At 30.7% G+C, this 7,658-nt stretch overlaps 1 pseudogene; it reads right to left on the minus strand.

The window, feature by feature from the left end:
* Nucleotides 1-1,583: 1,583 nt before the first annotated feature.
* LOC125851496 (isoleucine N-monooxygenase 2-like) overlaps nucleotides 1,584-7,658 on the minus strand; it is a 21,399-nt pseudogene continuing 15,324 nt past the window's right edge.

The raw sequence follows: 7,658 nt of genomic DNA on the forward strand, positions 1-7,658 counted from the left end.
CTTCTTCTTCTCTTTCTCCTCTTCTTTTCCTCTTCTTTCTCTCTTATCTTCCAAGCCCTAACTCTCACTCTTACTCTCACTCTTTAAAATGGGACAAAAATGATCCAAACATCAGTCTAACACCTCAATATAACCCAAAGAAAAGATTAGGGAAAAGACCAAAATACCCTTAAAATTTTCGGACTAAACAAACTGCACTGTGCGACTGTGCGACTGTGCCAACAGCCCAACTTCCAAAGGGCATAACTCACTCACACGAACTCGGAATCAAGCAAACTCGGTGGCGTTGGAAAGATCATTTCAAGGGCTTTCCAGAAATAACTGGAAATTTGCCTAAATCATTTTGAGCTAGGAGTTAAGACTGCTCAAAGTTGACCAAAAACTCTTTTTTTTTCCATACTTAGCCAAATTTTCCAGATTCTTTCCAAAATGACTATTTCCAATTCAACTCTTCTTGGAACTCAATGTGCTATACCTAGGGACCTTAACTTAACACTCAAGAAATTTTATTCCTCGGTAAAATCTCACTCCACATGAAGGACGGCTCGAGTCTTAGTTCGAAAAATTCTCTGGGGTGTTACAGAAAATCAAGGCCACACGCGCGTAAAAGAGTGTGTACACACACATTTGGTTCAGTCAGCACAGAGGTGTGTTTTTCAAACTAAAGTGTAATAGTTTAGGTGTGTTTCTCACACTTTCAATAGTTCGGGTATGAAACTCAAAAAAAAGATATATTTTAGGTGTGTTTTAACCACTTATCTCTAAATAGAATTATAAAGTTTATTTTTATGTAAGGTAAAATTCTAATTAATTTAGAAGTGTTAAATATTATGATTTCTTATCTCATGTGATAAATATAAAATTCACATGCGGAATTCTAACATGAAAACTTATAACCAATTATAAGGGGGCATCATCAATGTCAAGAGCGAGATATAGATTCTATCAATTAATTATTACTTTATTAATGTGATTTGTTATCATCTAATCTATCAGAAATGTATAACCTAGAAAGAGTTTTACCTTTTGACAGATCAATATAATAAATCAAGTTACATTGATCATAACAATTATACAAGATGTAGAGTAAAAGTACATTAGATGAACTAGAGAAGTTGTTTTGTAAAATATTTCGAATATAAACTAGCATCTCTACTTGGTCCATTCAATAAACACGAATAATATAATAGCACAAGAAGTTGGAAAAGAGTCACTACTCTCATAATCAAGATCAAATTATATTTAATTTTGTGCTATGATCATCAAGATGTTTGTCTTGTTTCATCTTTCATGGTAAACATTGGTTTATAACCCATAAGGACCGATAATTTTAATCTTCAGTTTATGAGATAAGGAACTCCATACACTAAATATCTACTATATAAGTAAAGGACACACATGTTAACCAATGATCTATTCAAATGATACTTTATTAAATTAAGTAAACAAATTAACAATCTTTACATTTATAGGATGAAAAAACAGTACTATAACTTAAACCACATGGATTATAATATATTCTAACACAAATAATTTCACACACTAAGACATAGACACATGAATACAAAAAAAAACACTGTAGCTTAAAGATACATGACCTTAGCTAATCTTGGTTTTGCCAGAGCAAGAAGTGGTAAAGTAGAAAAATGATTAATCTTAGATGACTCAATTGAATCATTGCATGGTGAATTTGGTGGTAAATTCCAAGTAAATCCTTGAAGAAGCCTAGCAAGTAACATTGTAGTAATTGCCGAACCAAGTTTCACAGCTGGACAACCTCGTCTTCCAATACTAAATGATAACAAACGTAAATTTGAATCAGTGAGAACTACTTCACCACCATCTTCCATTTTGAGGTGGCGCTCCGGCTTGAACTTTAATGGATCCTCCCAAACTCTAGAATTCCGGCCAAGTCCAAGACGACTTAATAGCACTATACTCCCTTTAGGGATGAAGTACTTTTCACCGATGATGGTATCAGAGACAGACACATGAGGAACATTAGAAGGCACAAAGGGATGGAGTCGAAAGGCCTCTTTTATGCAAGCCTTGATATAATTAAGCCTTGGCAAGTCTGATTCTTGAACCCATCTATTGATCCCAACAACAATGTTGAGTTCTTCTATAGCCTTTTGCATTAAAATTGGTTGATTCAACATTTCTGCAAGTACCCATTCAACTGCATTTGAGGGATTATCCACCGTTGCCATAAAGAATTCCTGAACATTATTTGTTTGTAACCAATCATGAAGTGTCAGGTGGCCAAAAAAAATTAAATAAAAGAGAGTGGAGGCACATCTTTAGAAGCTAGTTGAGGTGTGTTTCAGTAACTATTGAGTGATAGTTCAAGTAGAAAACTCACATTCTCAATAGTTTAAATATGGAACTCAAGAAATTGTAATAGTCTAGGTGTGTTTTTTGCGACAAAAAATAAAAACCCAGTTGCTTAACAAAAAACCAAGTTTCACAGCTGGACAACTTCGTCTTCCAGTACCAAATGATAACAAACGTAAGTTTGAATCAGTGAGAATTGCTTCACCACCATCTTCCATTTTGAGATGGCGCTCCCGCCTGAACTTTAATGGATCCTCCCACACTCTAGAATTTCGACCAAGTCCAAGACGACTTAATAGCACTATACTCCCTTTAGGTATGAAGTACTTTTCACCGGTGATGATATCAGAGATAGACACATGAGGAACATTAAAAGTCATAGCGGGGTGGAGTCGAAACTCGAAAGGTCTCTTTTATGTAAGCCTTGACATAATTTAGCCTTGACCAGTCTGATTCTTGAACCCATCTACTGATCCCAACAACAATGTTGAGCTCTTCTATAACCTTTTGCATTAACTTTGGTTGATTCAACATTTCTGTAAGTGCCCATTCAACTGTATTTGAACGATTATCCACCGTTGCCAACATGAGTTCCTGTACATTATTTATTTGTAACCAATCATATCAACACTTTTTGACTAGATGAGCAATAATTTATGTTTAAATTTTATTTTTTATGATGATCTTTTAATATATAAGGTAGGTAGAAGGGAAAGAGAATGTACTAGTCAGTTTGGACAAGTTTTGGAAATCAAAAGTGCATAGAGATGATTTCTTTGGTCAAACATTTAAAAAGAACAAGTGATTTTGTCCTTATTTATTTGTCAAATTTTAACTTGATACATCTACTTAAAAATAATAATTAATATAGTGAATCTATCATTCTATATTAATTGATAGAGTTCCAAATATATTTACTAATTATATTTTTAATAATATTAATTCAATATTAATAAATTGAGAATATAATAAAAAAAATATTTTTTTTTATTTGTCAAAAATAAAATATTTAACAAATAAATAAGAACAAGAAAGTAATAAACATGTGCATTTGTGATAGCAGCCATTACAGCTGTGGTACACAGAAAATGATGATCACTAACATATTTTTAATGGACTTTAAAATCTTAAAATCTCTCTGTTAAAGATATTGATGTTGCAGTAGAAATGAGACCATGACTAAAAGGTGGAGAATAAGATGATTGATATTACGATTCAAATAATTTAATTTATATGGTAATAGTTTTAATATTTAACTTAATATTAATTTATTTAAATTTATTATAGTAAAATTATTTTTCCACATGAAATGTCAGGTGGCAAAAAAAAATTAAATAAAAGAGAGTGGAGTCACATCTTTAGAAGCTAGTTGAGGTGTGTTTCAGTAACTATTGAGTGATAGTTCAAGTATAAAACTCACATTCTCAATAGTTCAGCAATGGAACTCAAGAAATTGGGATAGTTTAATTAGGTGTGTTTTTTACGACAAAAAATAAAAACCCAGTTGCTTACATTATAACAAAAACAATTTTTAACGGTGATAATCTGAACATTAACAAAGAGTACTAAGATCGTTACCTGCATTAATTAATTATCATAAGATTCAATATCGCTAAAGGTTTTAGGGACATTTATAAAAAATATAAATTGCCTCTAAAAATATATTTAGCAATAATTTAATTATTATCAAAAATTAATTACTGCTAAAGATTACTTTTAATGAAGTGTTAATTGTCTGTGCATTCCATGAGTGTAGCAATATTTCTTTCCCTAAAAAGATCTAAATTAAAAGGAATTGAAATTTGTGTTTATGGAAGACAAAGAAACCTTGATTCTTTTGAGTAAAAGTAAATTTGAACAAGGAGAAAGAGACTTGATTTCTGTGAAAGAAAGAAATGTCTATTAGTATTCCAATACATTTTTTTTATNTTCCTCGAGCAACAGTTGGAGTCACAATGTTCTTGACAGACAAATATAATTTTTTTAAGTACTATAAGTATTTCATGATTAGACACATTATCACTAAACATTGTTTTAAATTTTTGAATGCCTTTTACTTTTATTTTGTCCTCATTTTATTTTTCATTCACACCGAAAAACTATTTTAAAAACACCGAATCAAAGTTGAAAAAATGGAACCAAACTGGTTTAATTTAGTATTCAGTCCACACTTTTTCAAAATAAAAAAATCAAAGAATCGAATCAGGGACATAACGTCCACCCTTATAAATTACTGTCATTTGAAAAATAAAAATTTGTCTTGGGTTCTAAAAAAGGGAAGAGTTAAAATATTTGATTTTTCTGGCTAATTAATTTGTCAGTAACACGCTTGTCATTTAATCTTATGCTACAATCATCAAGATGTTTGTCTGGTTTCATCTTTCATTGTTAACATTGGTTTATAATTTATAAGGACTGATAATTTTAGTCTCCAGTTTATGAGATAACGAACTCCATACACTAAATATATACTATATAAGTAAAGGACACACATTTTAATTAACCAATGATATACTTTATCAAATAAAGAAACAAAATAACAATCTTTACATATATAGGATGAAAAGACAATACTATAACTTATACCATATGGTTAATAGTATATCCTTACACAAATAATTTCACACACTAAGACTTAGACAGATGAATACGAAAAAAATATTGTAGCTTAAAGGTACATGGCCTTAGCTAATCTTGGTTTTGCCTGAGCAAGAAGTGGTAAAGTAGACAAATGATTAATCTTAGAAGACTCAATTCAATCATTGCATGGTGAATTTGGTGGTAAATTCCAGGTAAATCCTTGAAGAAGCCTAGCAAGTAATATTGTAGTAATTGCTAAACCAAGTTTCACTGCTGGACAACCTCGTCTTCCAATACTAAATGATAACAAACGTAAATTTAAATCAGTGAAAACTACTTCACCACCATCTTCCATTCCGAAGTGACGCTTCGGCTTGAACTTTAATGGATCCTCCCTAACTCTAGAATTCCAGCCAAGTCCAAGACGACTTAATAGCACTATACTCCCTTTAGGGATGAAGTACTTTTCACCGACGATGGTATCAGAGACAGACACGTGAGAAACATTAAAAGGCATAAAGGGATGGAGTCGAAAGGCCTCTTTTATGCATGCCTTGACATAATTAAGCCTTGGCAAGTCTGATTCTTGAACCCATCTATTGATCCCAACAACAATGTTGAGTTCTTCTATAGCCTTTTGCATTAAAATTGGTTGATTCAACATTTCTGCAAGTACCCATTCAACTGCATTTGAGGGATTATCCACCGTTGCCATAAAGAATTCCTGAACATTATTTGTTTGTAACCAATCATGTCAACACTTTCAAACTAGATGAGCAATAATTTATGTTTAAATTTTATTTTATATGATGAGTTAATACATAAGGTAGGTAGAAGGAAATGAGAATGTACTAGTTAGTTTGGCCAAATTTTGGAAATCAAAAGTGTATATTTTAGATAATTGATGTGTTTGGTCAAATATTTAAGAAGAATAAGTGTTTTTGAGTAGCAGCAGAAGTAAGATGTTTTTCCCCAAAACACTTTTAGAGCCTTGGTCAAGTACAAAGTATTGTACTAACTAATATTGACAAAAATGTTTTTTAAAACATAAATTGCTATCCTCCAAAAGTACATTTTTTATGAAGTCCTTTGACGATAAATTCTTTTCAAAATAAGCAAATTTTGAAAGGTTGATCAGATAGTCTATCAATCATAAAATTAGCCAAAGGTGATAAAACAACACAACTTTGTTTTATCACATGATTTATAAGTAATTGAATGTATACTTACTAGCACTTGTGCCTTAATCTTTTTAACATTCATCAATGGATTTCCATTTTTATCTATGAGCATAATAAGAACATCAAGGATGTCACTACAAGAAAAGACATCTATTGCTACAAAATACATTGTAGCCAAATATGAATTTTTTCGTGGCTAAACACTTTAGCTACATTATTTTCTTTCGTAGCATTCGTAGCAAGATGTAGCGTGGCTAATAGTTAGCTACAGACTTTACATGTTGCGTGGCCAAGGATTTATATCTATTGATATAAAAAAAAATGTGTTGTAGCTGCATTGGAATAAAAAGTTGCCACGAAAATATACTTATGGCAAGTAATTTTATTGTTGTGCCATGATAAACAAAATTTGAGCTATCTTCATATTGTAGCCACACAATGTTGTATTGTAGCAAAAAAAAATTAATTTATTTGCCACACGAACTTACATTTTATGGCAAGTGCTATAGCTTATTAGTCTCGTGGCAATAATGCTCATATTTAGCTACGAAATAAAATATTTATAGCTATAAATTTTAGTACTTGCCACAAACGTTTCATATTGTAACTGAGAATTGATACAATTAACCATGAAATATATAGCATTGAAGCAAAATGAATATTCATTTACTTCGAAAAGTAATTTTCTTTAGCTATGCTCTTGGAACATGGCAATCATAGTAATATATGTAGACCTACAAATTCAAAATATTATAGCTAAAATTCACACTTTTTTGTTACAGAATATAAATTGTAGCAAAAAAAATTTCTTCATTTGCCACGAAAAAAAAAATGTGAAAACATGTTATCATTTGCGTGGCAGTTTTGTATATTTAGCTACAACTTTAATTTGTTTATAGCAACTAATTGAAAATTTTGACACACTAGTAATTCATTATTTATGTTTGTGCGCGTTTATTTTTAACATGAAATTTATAGATAATGATACTATAATATCTTAAATGGGGTAATAAATATAATATATTAGAGAAAAATAATAAAAGATCAACAATGTCATTTAAAATTGTGGAACATTATTCTACGCAAACATATGAAATGTACTTTTACAAGAGAAAAAAAATATTGTTCATCTCTCCATCACTTAAGTGCTTTCATCACTTCTCCAAAAGCTGCAATAACAAAAAAAAATTAAATAAAAAAAGTACAATAAAATATTTACTTTAAAAATAAAATTTAATTGTCAATATATATGTTTTCTTAAAAGAAATCACATAGTATCAAAACACTAATATAAAAAGATAATATAAAGTACTTACGGTTAGATTTGGATCATTTGATTGTTGACTTTGAGCTGCCATCATCATTTGAAATTTTTCTTCCCATCTTTTACTCAACTCTTCTAACTTATTGTCTGTTTCTTTCTTCATTTCTTCAATTTGTTCCTTCGCTTCCCTTTTAACTTCTTCCACACGCTCATTTGATTCTTTTCTGGTTGATTCTAGCTGTTTTATGAGTTGTACTTTTGTTGGTCTACCACCAAAGTATTCGCTAATACTTTTTCCC

Source organism: Solanum stenotomum, unplaced genomic scaffold (genome assembly GCF_019186545.1).
Source record: "Solanum stenotomum isolate F172 unplaced genomic scaffold, ASM1918654v1 scaffold26562, whole genome shotgun sequence".
NCBI classification, from domain to species: Eukaryota; Viridiplantae; Streptophyta; class Magnoliopsida; order Solanales; family Solanaceae; genus Solanum; species Solanum stenotomum.